Source organism: Cryptomeria japonica, chromosome 4, assembly GCF_030272615.1.
Source record: "Cryptomeria japonica chromosome 4, Sugi_1.0, whole genome shotgun sequence".
In the NCBI taxonomy this organism is placed as follows: Eukaryota; Viridiplantae; Streptophyta; class Pinopsida; order Cupressales; family Cupressaceae; genus Cryptomeria; species Cryptomeria japonica.
The window spans coordinates 138,377,904-138,394,765 of NC_081408.1; the positions used below are offsets into that span (position 1 = coordinate 138,377,904).

General features: G+C 34.8%; 1 pseudogene; it reads right to left on the bottom strand.

Moving 5' to 3' along the window:
* Positions 1 to 654: 654 nt before the first annotated feature.
* LOC131042730 (probable disease resistance protein At4g33300) lies at positions 655 to 3,086 on the bottom strand (annotated as a pseudogene).
* Positions 3,087 to 16,862: the final 13,776 nt, after the last annotated feature.

Consider the following 16,862-nt stretch of genomic DNA (forward strand, 5'->3'; position numbering starts at 1 on the left):
TTGCAACGACATGGAGTTTAAGATATAGAGGATTGCCTTGGATTGCAAAAAGTTTCACCTAAACTTGCTTTATAAGGAAACTCCACGGATTCGTTCTTTGTTTTATAATAAATAGAGGATTGCCTTGGATTGCAAAAAGTTTCACCTAAACTTTCGCTCTTTTCTTTATAATAATTACACTAGAGATGTAGCGATCATAGAATAGAACATTTATGATTAATTCATATTATAGGGAGTACAGATTTAGGAATCTTCAATAATAGACATTAAGTTTCCACAATTCATGAGATAGAATCAGCTACTTTCGGAATAGACTGTATGTAATTTTTTGCATCAACGTTTCAGATCACACTCGATCATCAAGATGAATAGCTATAGAGCATGCAAAGTGAGAAATCCTCATGATGGATCATGGAGTGTGATCCGAAACGTTGATGCAAAAAATTACACATAGTCTATTCGAAAGCAACTTATTCTATTTCAATCTTCAAACCAATCCAAAGTGAATTGTACTTCAAAACAAAAAAAACCCTTTAGTAGAGTCCATCAATTGTCCATGTGCACATGAAAATCCAACACCTAGAAACACCTAATAAACTAGACAGATAATAATGATCGTACAGCTTAGTTACAGAATACCCATAACTCAATACACTAAAAAGTTAGGGTCAGAAAAGTGAATTGTGCTTCCACAATTTCAACTCTAAGATCAGGGATAGAACAAGATTTAGCTCGCAACCACTTGTCCCCAATATTCTCATTGCAGCTAACATGTTTGAGGGAGTTTAGTCCACAAACACTTCTAGGCAACCTCCTCAAATGATAACACTCTCTCATGTCAAACTCTTTCAATTTCTTGAGCTCACCTATTTCCTCCGGGAGTTTTTCCAAGCCCTCGCACAGTGAAATGTCTAGAAATTCCAGCTGCCCAAGTTGTCCAATTGATGCCGGAAGCTCTTTGAGGCCTGGTAATGCTGATAATCTTAACATTCTTAGAGAACACATATTTTCGAGATTATATGGCAAATTCTCAACCAGATGGCAGTTGGTAACAGACCATGTCTGAACAGAGGGCATATGACAGAGGGCAGGGGGCAACTCCTCCAAATCGCTGCAATGGTCCAGGCTAAATTCATGCACATTGGAGTAATTGAATGTGGACATATTTACAAACCCTTCACATAAGCTTAGAGAAAGCTTGTCCAAGTTTTGTATTGCTTTGATATGTTTGGGTGCTACCAACCTCTCCAAGCGAACACTTCTGAGTTGAGGGAGTGAAGATAAGGCATCTAGACCTTTTATTGTGGCCCTCTCTGAACCCAAATTACATACTATCAAAACTTTGAGTTTTTTCATAGTTTTCAGAAATGGCGGAAGAAAGTATTCGCTTGCAGAAAAGTGTAACACCAGAGCCTCTGTCTCCGCAAGTTTCATCGAATACCACTCGTTCTCAGCCATAGAACCTGCATAAGACAAATCACATATGCAATTGAATTAGAACATAAGAAATCTTAGTATTTGTTAATAGTTTACATAGCCTTCAAATTTTGCCACTAATTAAGTATTTGGGTGAAATATCCCACCTGTGTGAATAGAGACAATTTGAGCATTGAATAGTCTATCTCTAAGCAATTCCCATTCCCCTGGTAGGCAATGCTCCTTCCTGGGCATGAGTAATCTCTTTGTGTGGACTATACTGTCCTGGCATCCCAAATACAAGGCTAAGTCCCGCATCACATCATGCTGTGAAAAGAACAGCTCAGAGGCACATCCGTACGAGATTGTTGATTGGGTTCTGATAATTTCAACAACCAAGTCAGCCCAATGTTCTAAAAAATGAAAACAGGAAATTTATATGCAAGGAAAGACATTTACCCTTGATTGCTTATTAGATTCAGGAGATTTCTTCTTGCAAGTTCCAGTAATATAGTATAGGCATCCTGCCACTCCATCTTCCGAACATAAACCCAAATGTTGAGCAGTGCATCGGCACAACTTTTCTTGTCCTCTGGATATGAGGCGAAGTCTAAAAAGCATTCTCTCCAAACATCATCCAAGCAATCAATACTGGTCTCCAAGCGTCTAAAAAGCCCTTCGCTGTGATATGGGGATATTGATTCTCCCAGGGAAAGTTTTTGCTTTGCATTCTCCCAGGCCACATGAGGTTCCCCGTACAAAGAACTTCCAACCACTTTAAGAGCAAGAGGTAAACCCTTGCATTCGGCTTGCACCTGTCATTGACAATAGCGATATTTTCATGAATGTTCAGGGAAGGCCAGTAAGATCTAAAAGCAACGAAATTGTATTATACAATTTGAGCTATTACTTTTGTGGATTAAGTACTACTTCAACTTCAAAGTACTTTAAGTACCAGAACAATGAGAACACCCAATAATTGCAATATACCAAAGCAAAACGTCAAATAACCTCATAATTTCCTTTCACTTATATTATTTTTATTTGATTTGATAAGAAGCTTTAGTTTTATTCACATTTGGTAAGAAAAGACTATACCTCTATGACTAGATTTGCATCTGCCGTAATTGGAATTGATGTCTGTCCAAATGCTGACAAGCAGAAAAGTGAGAGAGCATCCTCTTTGTTCAACAATGGCAATTGATACAGCCGAGTATAGGGGTTTCTAGGGACGATAGAACCGTTTCTAGTTGTGACAAGGATTTTGTACCCCGGAGATTCAAATAGTAATTTTGTCCAAATTAGCTCTGGACCAAACATCATCTAGCACCACCAGAGTTGGCTTAGATTGCTTTAAAAGCCGTTGCTGAAGCTGTATATGTGCATCTTCCACATTCTGAAACTCAGGTACATTCCTCCCAAAGATCTTCTCCCATATTGTCTCTAAAATTCCCTTCAGATTTGGGGATTGTGAAACAGTGATGAAAACTATATTTCTGAAACAACCTGATGTCCACAAAAACAATTGGGTTATTAGTAAATTGCAAAAGAACAACAAAATCCTTAAGCTGGAAAAATCATCAGAAAAATGATGGAAAACAAATGTCACCTTTGATATGGGGATCATCACATAAAGCCAAGGCCAAAGTCGTTTTCCTACCACCGCCCATGCAATGAACACCAACAACGGAGACGTCGTTCTGGAACAAAAGCTCTTTCAAATCCCCTATTGTTTTCTCAGGCAAAGTATTATGAAAAGAATATTGGTTAGCCTCTCCATTTCCAATTCTAGCCATAGATTAACAAATTCTCTACAAACCTTTTGAAATTTCAGACTTGTTTTTTGAAATTTCACTACCTAAGTTCGCTAATTCTTAAAAATTGCAAGCTTATAATTTCAATGATCGATGAGTTCAGAAGCAGAGCTTGTGGTATCTATAGAGAGTGATAGGCATGTTAATTTGGACACCTTCTGGGAAGCATGATAATTTGGACATTTGTTTTCTTCAAACAGACGATTGATTATTCTCGAATCTTTCGGTCTAATTGCGTAAATGAAGTTCGACGTAAATTCCCTTTTAATGCGGGGAAAGCAACCGTACTGCTTTCTATGTTGGAAAATGATTGAAAAAATGGTTAGGAATTCGAACTTCGAACTACTTCATTCTTAAGGAGTTTCTTCGATATACACGAGTTTCTCCTTATCCATCTCAGAGATCTGTTTCAATTTTGAGGAAACCTTAATTTAACTTTATTCTTCTTTAAGCTTCATTAATTTTTAAAATTTGAATTCATGGACGTCTTTATTGATTTAATTTTATTCTTTTAAAAGCTTCGTTAATCTTTACATTTTTGACGTATGGACCTTTTCATTGATCAGGAAGATATGTTCTAATAAATTTATTTGGATTGTTTTTATCAACCTTCATGACTTTTATCACAAGTGTTATATTTGATTGATTTTTAATTTTATTTTTATGGACGCTATAATTTCAAATTAATTTATATTTTTGTAATAAATTCGTTATAAATTATGAGAGTTTCGTCATAAGAAGTAGAAATTATGTTCTTAAACTCATGATGAATTGTATTATAAAGTGTTTATAATCTATAACAATGATAAAATAAGTGTAATAAATCTCAACGCGTGAAGAGATAAGGGTAAATCAACACATTCAAATTGAGGTACCAAGAAATGATTGTGTTTATTTATATCACTTGCATAGTTTATATTAATGTTTCAATGGATTACTTATGATTTATATAATGACAGAGTGATTACCAATTTAACGTATAAGAAACCAATAATGATAACACACAAGAACATCTAAATCATACAATTCAATGCCTTCTCTATTATCTTTGTAAAATTACACATCTCCATAAACCATTTCACATCATAAAGTGTGAGCACAAAAGTCATCCAAAAGTTTCTTCATAAGTCCCCCTCTTAAGGGTCTCCATACAATAGTGTGTCTATATATTGAGAGAGAGAGAGAGAGAGAGTACCAATTTAACATATAAGAGACCAATAATGATAACACATAAGAATGTCTAAATCGTACAATTCAATGCCTTCTCTATTATATTTGTAAATTTATACAACTCCATAAACCATTTCATATAGAATATGAACACAAAAGTCATCCAAAAGTCTCTTCATAAGTGCCCCTCGTAAGAGTCCCCTTACAATAGTGTGTGTGTGTGTGTGTGGGGATATATATATATATATATATATATATATATATATATATATATATATATATATATATATATATATATATATATATATATATATTAATATTTATATATGTATGTATGTATGTATGTATGTATACATACATCTATGTGTGTGTATAGAGAGAGAGAGAGAGAGAGAGAGAGAGAGAGTCATAAATTGTATCCTCATAAAATTTCATGCTCACTTGGGCCTCACTTTAGTGTTTTTGCCTTGTATGCTCTAATTAATACCGGACTATGCTCAAACCAATGCTAAATATATGGTTTCTACACTTTGTTTTGACTTCCTAACCTTTGTCTAGTCCAAAAGGATTGGACTAGGGCTTTAGGCACCAGAGTCCAAGCCAAATGGGCTCAACTACAAACCCTCTAACCATCAGAAAATTTTGATCGAGAAACAAAATTTCATATTGGTCTTCTTTATAATTCTCAACATGCTTCATGAAGATGGGTATAAAATAAATCCTTATCCCCTCATTTGAAATGTCTCTCGATTAAAATTCCTCAAGAGCAATTTAATTTATATTAGGAAAACAATCAAGCATCATTAAGGCAGTGACAAAGAGATCAAGTATTCAAATTTTGAAGCATTCAAGATGATATCCATGATCAAATTTATGTGAAGACATTTATAAGTTCTACATAGAAACATCAACCTTTTTATGAAGACTTCAAGGAAAAGGAGATTCATAAAGGAAGGTATAATAATTTAAATTTCTAGATCTAGTCTCTAGCTTTGCAGGGGAAAATCCTCTTTTTTATTTCATTCATCATTATAGAGTTAGTCACAAACATGACCTAGACAAACCAATATAAACCCATCAACATTTTTCCTCTCTTGTGTGTGTAAGTTACAGGTTCGGCAAAACCCGAATATAGGTCTAGGCAATGTAGACTAAGACAAGGAGGACTATATTTTAAAAAAGTAGAAAACCCTAGATAGTGGTAGTCATTGAAAAGTTTTCAAGAATTTTTTTATGAAACTTTAAGAGAATATTTAGAGAAACATTATGATCTTAAATCTTTTATCAATATCTGCATCTAACACCTGTACGACTAAGTCACCTAGCCCCATAGACCGAAACTTTTGGGCTCAAATTGCAGATATGGGTTCCTCTTTGACTCTCATTTCCAAATCTATACTCAAAGTGTTCATATTTGATTTGTATTTGTATCATCTCCTTTCTTGGAGCTAAAGTGAATGTACCCATATTATCTCCTTCCTCTAAGCCTTCTTCTTCTACTTCTCTATCTTCTTTTTCTTCTTCCTCCTCTTCCTTTTCTTCTTTATTTTATTCTTCCTCTTTTGTCTTGTATTCATTTTCTCCCTCCTATTCGTATACTTCTTCTTTAAGATCCCATAGATGTAAAAAAGCTTGTTCTAGTTTATCAAAAAAAGTAAAGTACTCATCCAATGGTCCATACCCTTGTCTGGCTTCACCTCTTACACACAAGTAAAAACATAATTTTCATGCTAGATATTTACCATCAACTCTTTTATATTTGTACCACTATTATAATGCAACTCAACTTTTCTCAAAATTAGGGACTTCCATTAACACTAGGGTTTAAGAAAAAATGCTTTCAATAGATAACCTTTCTATCAAATTCAATTGACCCATCTTTTATATGACCAATACACGATGTGAATGGATTCAAATAAAAAACTAAAATTAATATACCCAAGATGAATTTTGATGAGCTTTTTCAAAAATGTAAAAAATTCAAAAAAATAACCTTGATTTTATGGTCTAGAAGGTAAATTTATCAAAATCATAAAAGTGCAATAACTTGCAATATAATGATGATAGAGACTAGATTTTTTGACTATAGCTTCCCTATATGATCTTCAAACATCAATTAGAAATTCTAATAAATTCAAAAACTAAGTTTTTGTCCACCTTTCCCAAAATCATAGCTCTAATATCACTTGTTATAAACTACCTTGCACAAGAGAACATAATATGAAATATGCTACAAATAATTGATAATAATATGCCACATTAAGGAGGTCCTTCAATAGTCTTCAACGAGAATGCAATAATCAATATGATGAGAATAACCAACCTTAATCCTATATATATGATTATGTCGAGGATAAATAACACTATATAGGCTCTAAGATGACCTAAATAATTAAATAACAATATAATATAGATAATATAGCTTAATTAAGAGTTAAGGTAGCCACAAGTTGACTACGCATAACCCAATACACACTACAAACTTACAGGCATATCAATTTTAGATTAAATCTATGACAAAAATTATACCCATTATGAACTAGGAACAAAGTTTCCTTAATCTAAGAATGGTTTGTAGATTTCATGATAAGTAAAAATGATTTATTTTAATGGCATTATAACCATATTATACTAACCATATTTTAATGTTGTGAATCGATGCCTTTGAATCCACCAAGCTAGGTTGGTTAGCTACTTATAGAAATCTATGCAATGGGGGATACACCCCTAGTGTACTATGGGATATATTGAATCCTCTTCCTAATTGTTAGTTGGTACAATTAGCCAAATTAAGTTGAGGATGGACCCCTAATGTAATATGATATGCATCACATCCTCTTCCTAGCTGCCCACTGGCGTAGAAAGACGAGGAAAAGAGTGGGACCCATGGTGTATAGTGTAATGCACATATATTCCTTTTCTATTTGAGATGCACTTTAGGTTAGTGTTAGTTAGCTACCCTTCTGTTTGAGCTTTTCACTATTATACTACTTATGTGTGTATAAACCACTCACTATGTATTTCTGGGAAGCTTGATAATTCCAACATTTGTTTTCTTCAAACAGACGATTGACTATTCTCAAATCTTTCGGTTTAATCGCCTAAACGAAGTTCGATGTAAATCCCCTTCTATTGCGTGGAAAGTACTCATAGTGTTATTTATGCGTGGAAAATGATTCCAAAAAATTGTTGAGAACTCAAGTTGCAGCCACATAGTCAAACTTTCGAACTACTTCATTTTTAAGGAATTTCATCGATATACACCAGTTTCCCCTTATCTAGCTCAGAGATATTTTTAAATTTTTAGAAAGCTTAGATTAACTTTATTCTTTAATAAGCTTCATTAATTTTTTAAATTTCAATTCATGGCCGTCTTTATTGATTTAATTTTATTCTTGTAGAAGTTTCATTAACCATTAAAATTTTGATTTATGGACCTCTTCATTGATCATGAAGATATATTCTAATAAATTCATTTGGAAAGTTTTATCAACCTTTGCGACTTTTTTCACAAGTTTCATATTTGAATAATTTTTTTTATTTTTTTTATTTTTTTTTTAATTTTACTAATTTTTTTTTTGATGAATAGGCCTTCTCTATTAATAATTAATATTAAAGTACATATTCACAAAAAAAGGTCGGGGGATACGAGATCACTAGACGAGAGTCACACGGCAAGAAAACGGATCCATAAAACAAAACTATTCATTAAAAAAAACCTCCTCAGGTAGCCAAAGTAGTGGCAGCCAAGGGGGGAGGATCTTGATCATCTTTCCTACCCCATACATCAGTGGTGCCAGGGGTCGAGTCTTGCATGTACCACCTGTCTCCATTTTTCTCTTCTCCTTCCTCCCTCCTAGGAGGTGAAATAGCTAGAGCCATGTGAGCAAATTTAGAGGTGGTGACCACAAACCACCCAAAATCATCACCGATAGCACACTAGTACATTCGAAGCTAATTTCCGACAGTTGATTGTCAGAATTGTGACAAATTTTTGTCGGAGTTTCGACAAAAGTAGCCATCGAAAACTCGTCGTCGGATTTGTCAACGATGCCCTTGACTGTCAGAAATACGACAATCCCATGGACTCTGCCGATGGTGGGCATGATCGCTCTTCTAGTTAAAAAAGTCGTCAGACATGCAGCATCCCTGTCGGATGCTTCAGTAGATTTCTTCACAAATTCGACGACAATTTGGAACTTCACACCGACGACGATGCTGTTTGTTCGACGCTTGTGTCGTCGGTCCATTCAGAGGCATCGACAACTGTCCGATTATGAAGTGCTATTGCACGTACAACATCCTTGTCGGATGTTTGTATAGTTTGAGTCGGAAGTGCGACGACTCCAGAACCTTTTCACCGACGACAACGCTGTATGTCCGCTGATTTCATCATCAATGGAAAGCTTGGTATTCGTCGTAATTCCGATGATGATAATATTTTTATCAAAAAAAATTTATTATTATCCAGTCATTGATATGTACAGCGAATGATATTCTATCCCGACCACCTACCAGTAGGGGGCATAGGTTTGAGGCTAATATGAGGCGCACTGGTTTCAAGCTAATATGATCAAGTGCACCATGGTTGAGATGGTCTAGCTCACTAGTCTCACTCTAGGACTAAGCTCATGCCATATCTAAATGAAAGACATCTCAAATACATCATCGGTGGAAAGCTACAAAATACCATTTTCATACATAAGCAAGACATACACAATTGGGCACAATCACCAAGAGAACGGTAAAAAGTGTGTTTGAGATCATTGTCCTAATTGAGGTGTGGTCACCAAGAGATCACCATAAATTTGTCAACCTTTCTTTCATTTAAACCAAGTAAACCTTTATGTATATGCATATGGATATGCATATGCATACATAGGCATATGCATATACATATGTATATGTATATGTATATGCATATGTATATAGTTTTGTGTATTCATTAAAGATTTTCATTTAATTTTGAGCATTTTGTGGATGGTATAATCAAGAAACATATCATCACCCTCACCAATTATGCTCAACTGATTTAAGTACAATCATTTAATTGTTAATAATTTTTAAATTAAGGGAGTACTTTTCAAAATACATATCCATATGCATATGCATATACATATACATAAAGGTTTACTTGAGTTAAATGAAGGAAAGGTTGACAAATTTCTCCATGTAGTTTTACCTGACTCTAGAATTAGTCAGTTGTTTAAAACAACTCATAACCATTGTAACAAAATTCACACTAATAATATATTTCCTAACAATTTTTATCCATGAATGATATCTGGGTTTACAATCTCAAATTCAGTACATGCAATATCATTAGAACTCAGACATCAATAAACTTGTTTCAAATCAGAAACACTGTGATTTGAATTGCAAGCAAACTATTTAATGTAATGCTTGTTGTTTGTATTTTGGAAAAAAGGGTTGGCTGCAGAATTTTGCAAAGCATACTATTTGAGTAATTTACATGTCAAGTGTTTGTTATAATGTCTGAAAACTAAATCACAAAATAGTGAAAAAAAAAAATTGGTTAGCAAATCAGGGGTGCACTTTACATTCTTGTTGTTATCCAATTCTCTTAGCTCTGTTTCTTTCTTCAGATTTGGGGTCTAGAGCTCCTCCCTAAGCAAAGATTGTTGGTTTCGTCTCCCCTCCTTTGGCTGGAGAGTTTCTTGCTATCTCTGGTAGTTTGCCCTCAGAGTTCAGCTTCTTTATTGGTCAGACTGCTATTTTCCCTACCTTCTTTTCCAAGTGCTCCTCCTCTTGTTTCCAATATTTTTCCTTTGCCTTCTACTCAATGGCCCTTGGTTGTGCCTTCATGCCCTCTTAATGTCTTCACTGGGTTCCTGTTTCCTTCAAATGATGGCTTCTCTATGTTATGCAATATCCATCTTGGATCTTGCAACATCAAATTCTGGCATGGTTGATGTTGATGCGAGTGATTGGACAATTATTTTTTATCTCATTTTTTCTTTGAGTAAGAAGATCCTTCTCAAGCAGTTTGGTGCTATCAAAAGATAAATAAGTTGTCAAGAAAGATGAGGGCTAAAAAGAATCTTTAGATTAATGTTTTTGACTGTGTTGGATATTGTTGATGTAGTTTTTCATTGATTTTCTTCAGTTATTCTTCACCAATAGCCTATTTATAACAACATTATCTCTTTGGAAGTGGGTCCTCTCTAGAACCTACAACCAATCTATCAAAAGAAAATACATATTGGAACATGCCATCACAAAAATATGTCATTTTTATATGTAAAACTAGAATGTTCAAGTTTTCTTGAAAACAATCAAATTGAAATTCTCATCTTGGTCTTACAAGTATTAGGGGTCTTAACTAGCAGGATGCTCCTCACAAGGATGATTGTATGTTGTCCAGACTGGCTCGCCCTGGAAAAGCCTCAGGATCTATGATAAAAGTCAAAGAAACAATAATAGTATCCTCTAGTTCATATAAGAAATGATTTATAGTGAGTGTCCTTGAGATAAAAGAGCATTTACATTAATGTAGTTGTTTGTGTCAAGGGTAGATCGATGATAGATTCCTCCTGGGAGGATAATCATATCCCCCTTCTTAACCCATATTTGTATCCTTCGATCCTCTTTATCCCTTACATCAAAGGAGCCTATAACAAAAGAAACATAAAACTCAAGCATCAGTATATTTCATTGACAACTCCTATTTTATGAATTCTTTCAAATTTGTCTTCGCTAGAGTTAGCTTGCTAATAGGCTATTGCTATATACTAAGAATTAAATTGCTGAAATTCCATGACTTCGACCATAAAGACACATAGACTGGGTTCAAGTAATGTATACGAGAATTAAAGGACAATGAAAACTTTTCCATTATCTGTAATAGATAGCAAGAAAGAAAGACTGTTATCTATGTAACATCTATTTGACAATTTTGGATTCATAACTTTACGTATAAACATATACAACCATGGTATATTGAAAAATGACATAAAAATCCATTTCATGTAATCAATAATTTTGTACAAAGGGGAGGATGCTAATCATGTCACCCTAAATATTCACAAACAAATATTGAAGGAATGCTGACAATGAATATGATAAAATAATGCTTGGTTTAGAGGATATAGCTAAATCACCCCTCAATTTAAAAGAAATATCAGGTAAAATTTAGTACTTCTTTTAAGTTGATCACATTATGATGTAGCACATTAATCAATACTACAACACTACCATTGGAAAAAGGCAACAATTTGTCAAAAAGAAATAGTGATATATGATAGGGATACAAACTGTGCTGAAATGGTTTTGTAATATTTACTTCTTTTAATATAAATCCAACTTTTATTTAGCAAAAAAATATATTGATGAGTAAAATGATTAAAAAAATAGAGTTTTTTCTGTATATTGAACATGGAAGTTTTAATGATGGTGTTTTGAGATGGATAATTGGAATCCCACTATTTTCCCTAGATTGTTTTAACCAAAATTTTGGACATGATTCCATTTAGTTTGCACTCCATGGTTCACAGGTTATTAAGATTAATGGTTATGTTTCCATGGTGTTTGGATCCAAGCAAAACAAGTTCAATGAATCAATAAATGTATTTTACTCGATACAAAATGTTTGTAGATAGATATGGTATACGACATACATGGTGCATGGCAGATCACAAGTTCTTTGATGATTGATTGACAAGAAATGGCAGATCTACTAACAAGTTTCTTCTTGTTCTTAATGGTCCACAAGTTTACTGTTTGCAGATTACATTTCATAGTCACAGGTTGATGGATCACATAGATCATTAATTATAGATTATTTCAAGTTGTTCATGGTTTATCGTCACCTAGTTTCTTACCTAATTTTGCATTGTTTTCTACTTTATTTCCTAGCATTCATCTACACTTGAGTCATTCCTATGTTGCTTCAGATATGTTGTTCATGATTTATCCTCAGCATCCATGGTTAGTACCAATTTTGCATTTGACTCAACATAATTCCTAGTTGTGTATAGTACTTCACACATCACACAAAAAGGGTTATTTTAGAAATTAGGATACGATATAGTATTTTACAGTCCTAATATCTAGGTCATTAAACTTTCACATATTGATGTATCACAGATAGTTATTTTATAATTCGATGTGTGCTTAACGTACCTACTTTATGGAGTGATTACATATTTGTTTGATTGGAGAAAATTAACCAGTCCAATTTGTAGGCTAGGGTTGTTATATTGATGGTAATAGGGTTTGGTACATACATTGAATTAGAAACGTCTTTTATTGATTAATATAGAATCTAAAGATATTATTTTATTAATTTTGTTGTCTTATTTAAAAAGTCATACCAAGACATATGTATTGGAACCAGTGTTCCACAAGGACATTTTCTCCCCCAAAACTGTTTGTTTTTTAAATGGGGACACCTTCATAATACAGGGACTTGGATGGGATATCTCCCTACCGCCCCAGTGCAATCCAATGCCATCATCTTTGAGACATCTCTAGGACATCCTTGAGACGTTTGAGGGACTCCCAAGAGCCTCTTGACCATCTCAAGGACATCCAAGCATCTCCCATGGCCAAACAACCCATAAGTGATTTAAAAAAAATCAGAACTTTTTTTCAAACTCCATGCCCAAGGTCAAACCCTCACAGCCTATGGGCCCTACCCAAACCCCACCAACTTTATAAAACTGCATCCTATTTTTGTTTCAACTCACAAAAACAAAGATCAAGAAGCTGACAACTGTGAATGTGAGAGTGAGAGTTGCAGGTGCCAAGTGAAAAAGTGAGAGTGCAGAGCAAGAGGGTTGAGGAGAAGTAAGAAGAGAAGTGATGCTAAGTTGCCAATTTCTAATGGTCTACCCCTGTTTTGAAACCAATTTCTTTTGCATCTTTTAAACTATGCTTCTTGACAAATAGTTTACTTGAATGCTCTACTACTAATTTTCAGTTTGTCTTTCTTGATTTTGTGAATTGTTGATACTTTTGAGATGGCATTTTGGCAAACAACATGCATGCACTGAAAGGGTTTCAATTTGGAATTGATATTGATAGTGAAGATATCACTTTATAATAATCAAGATTTGCATTCACTGAAATGATTTTAATCAACTAAAGAGCAATATTCATGACTTACAAGTAATTAAAAAACTTACAAGGATGAGGCATATTCATAACTTACCCAGGTGCTAGGTGAAAAAGTGAGAGTGCGGAGCAAGAGGGTTTAGGAGAAGTAGGAAGAGAGGTGATGCCAAGTTGCCAATTTGTAATGGTCTACCCCTGTTTTGAAACAAATTTCTTTTGTACCTTTTCAACTATGCTTCTTGACAAACAGTTTACTTGAATGCTCTATTGCTAATTTTCAGTTTGTCTTTCTTGCTTTTGTGAATGCCAATGTTTGTTTGTTGATACTTTTGAGATGGCATTTTGGCAAACAACATGCATGCACTGAAGGGGTTTCAATTAGGAATTGATATTGATAGTGCAGATATCACTTTATAATAATCAAGATTTGCATTCACTGAAATGATTTTAATCAACTAAAGAGAAATAATCATGACTTACAAGTAATAAAAAAACTTACAAGGATGAGGCATATTCACAACTTACCCAGGTGCTAGGTGAAAAAGTGAGAGTGCAGAGCAAGAGGGTTTAGGAGAAGTAAGAAGAGAAGTGATGCCAAGTTGCCAATTTATAATGGTCTACCCCTATTTTGAAACCAATTTCTTTTGCATCTTTTCAACTATGCTTCTTGACAAACAGTTTACTTGAATGCTCTACTGCTAATTTTCAGTTTGTCTTTCTTGATTTTGTGAATGCCAATGTTTGTTTGTTGATACTTTTGAGATGGCATTTTGACAAACAACATGCATGCACTGAAAGGGTTTCAATTTGGAATTGATATTGATAGTGCAAATATCACTTTATAATAATCAAGATTTGCATTCACTGAAATGATTTTAATCAACTAAAGAGCAATATTAATGACTTACAAGTAATAAAAAAACTTACAAGGATGAGGCATATTCATGACTTATAAGTAATAAAAAAACTTACAAGGATGAGGCATATTCATAACTTTTGCAGTCTCGCCTTGGATATCAACACTAGAAAAAACTCATATTGTTTGTGTACAGACAAGACAATATGGGAGTTCATTATACCCAGCAACTTGTGGTGTTGTTGTTCATGTTGGCTCTATTGGACCCTGCAATTAAGATTCAATATACATTATTCAATAAGATTAACTGTGCAACATAATGAAATATCGAAAAGTGTGTTATCTTGTTGAGCTTCGCTTGGTTTCGAGAATAGTTTAATATTCTCTACTTAACAGGGCCAATCACGTGAATGTGGAAGCTCTTTTGGCCCCTCCCCCCCCCCCTAACATCACTCTAAATTCCCCGTTAACATCTTATAACATTCATTCATTCATTCTACCATTAATAAAATATAGCATTCATTCATTAATATCACATAACATTCATTAACACATAACATTGATTAACATTAATTAACACGTAACATTCATCAATATTAATTAACACATATCATCCATAACCATTAATTAGCACATAATTACATTCACTAACACATAAAAATCAGTCATTATCAAATAAGTTAGATTACAATCATTTCTTTTTTTGTTTTTTCTTTGAAGCTATGAAAAGACTAAGTGGAACATTGGTTTCTTCATCATTTCCCCCCTCTGTAGATGTTCCGCCAACTGCTTGTGATCTCGATGTATGCCTAGTCCTATATAGAGGACGAGGACATTGAAGCGAAGGGGTATCCTCTGCAATAACAAAGAAATGGGTTAAATTCAAAAAAAAAAATATTATTGTTACAAGTATTTCATTAATTTAGAGAACATAATTGTTGCGCTCTTTACCTAATGGGGCCACATCATTTTGTGTAGCCTCAACCTCAACATGTTGAACACCCTCTAGATCATCTGGAGTTGAATTACTAAAGGTTACATTAATGCTGAACACCAATTGTAATTATATTTGTTTAAAGGAATAACAGTGGTCCTCTTTACCTGAGTGGGGAACATCATGTTCCTGATGTTGTGTACCCAGATCATGCTTCACTTGGTCACCACCGAATACATGCTCTAAAATATTAACAAAAAAGGTTACATTAATTACTACTCTAATTACAAATTAATATGTTTAATTGTATTAATATTTCGTTTACATGAGATACTTACAATTCATGCAACAAGTTTCATGTTACCACCAGAGCCGAGTTTGTGTTGCCCGTGCTTTTCTTGTCTTGCCTTGGTTGCCTTTGACATGTCACTCAGTCTATAGAAAGTTTGAAATTGTAGCATCCTAAAATTGCGACACTTGCAATTTCGACCGCATTTGGGTCTTCACGATGGCGACGCAACACCGAACCTGAATGGAGACCCTGAAACTTGTCTGCGACATCAAAAACTGCATTTTTCCAGCACCCTGGCCTGATCCTCCTTGCACTCTGCTGTCCCTGGAGGTGGGACCATGGTGCCCAGCGCCCTGGTCCTTTAGGACTAGGGCGCCCAGCGCCCTGGTCCCCCAGGACCATGGCGCCTAGCACCCTGGTCCCTGGCCCTATTTTGGGCCCAGTCTCTTTTGGGGCTTCGGGTCTTTTTGTTTGCAAATTGGAAAATAACATTTCCTGGTCGGCCTAAGGTCGGGAAAATCAGTCTATCAACCCTAATTGACAAGTATATAAACTACATTTTCCTCTCCCATTTGGGTAGATAAAAAGGAGGAAGGACATATGTGTACAAGACGTGGAAGCGATACTCAAACATTCAAACATTCAAGCATTCAAGCATTCCTTCAAGCAATTGATCATTCTAAGTCTCCATTCAAGGCTAAGTGTTGCATTCAAGACAAGGATTCAACCATTGAAGAGGAGTTCACATACCACATACAACATACAACATACAACAACATTTACACCTTCGCATGTAAGAATACAAACATTCTTACAACAAGGTACTAGTACTTGTTTTACATTACAAACATTTACATTTACAGCATTTCTCATTTCTTGGTTAATTCCAAAACCGGGGTTTGACCTAAGGGCAAACCCCTAATCCCTAACCCCCCAATCGTCTTCGCTTTTCTGTGTGTAGGTTGCAGGTACGCGGCTAAAATTGAAGATCTGGAATCCTTGTGCAGAGACGAACAGATCCCCCTTCATTTCGCGGATTTTTCGGAGGACCGTGTGCATGCCGGGCACCATCGTCCTGTCAACTTTCGCTCAAATTTGCAGGACAGCACCGTCTTGACATTTTACTACTAATTCCAGGTCCGCAGCTTCATCCTATATCCCTATCTCAGTTTATAAGTGAATCTTTCTCAATTTTCATGCTTTCCTAGCTTAATCCTTCTATCTACATTCTTTACAAAAGAGGGTAGTCTTGCTGTCTTAACCCTTGAAACTCATTTAGAATCCAATCTTGCATTGTGTGGGATT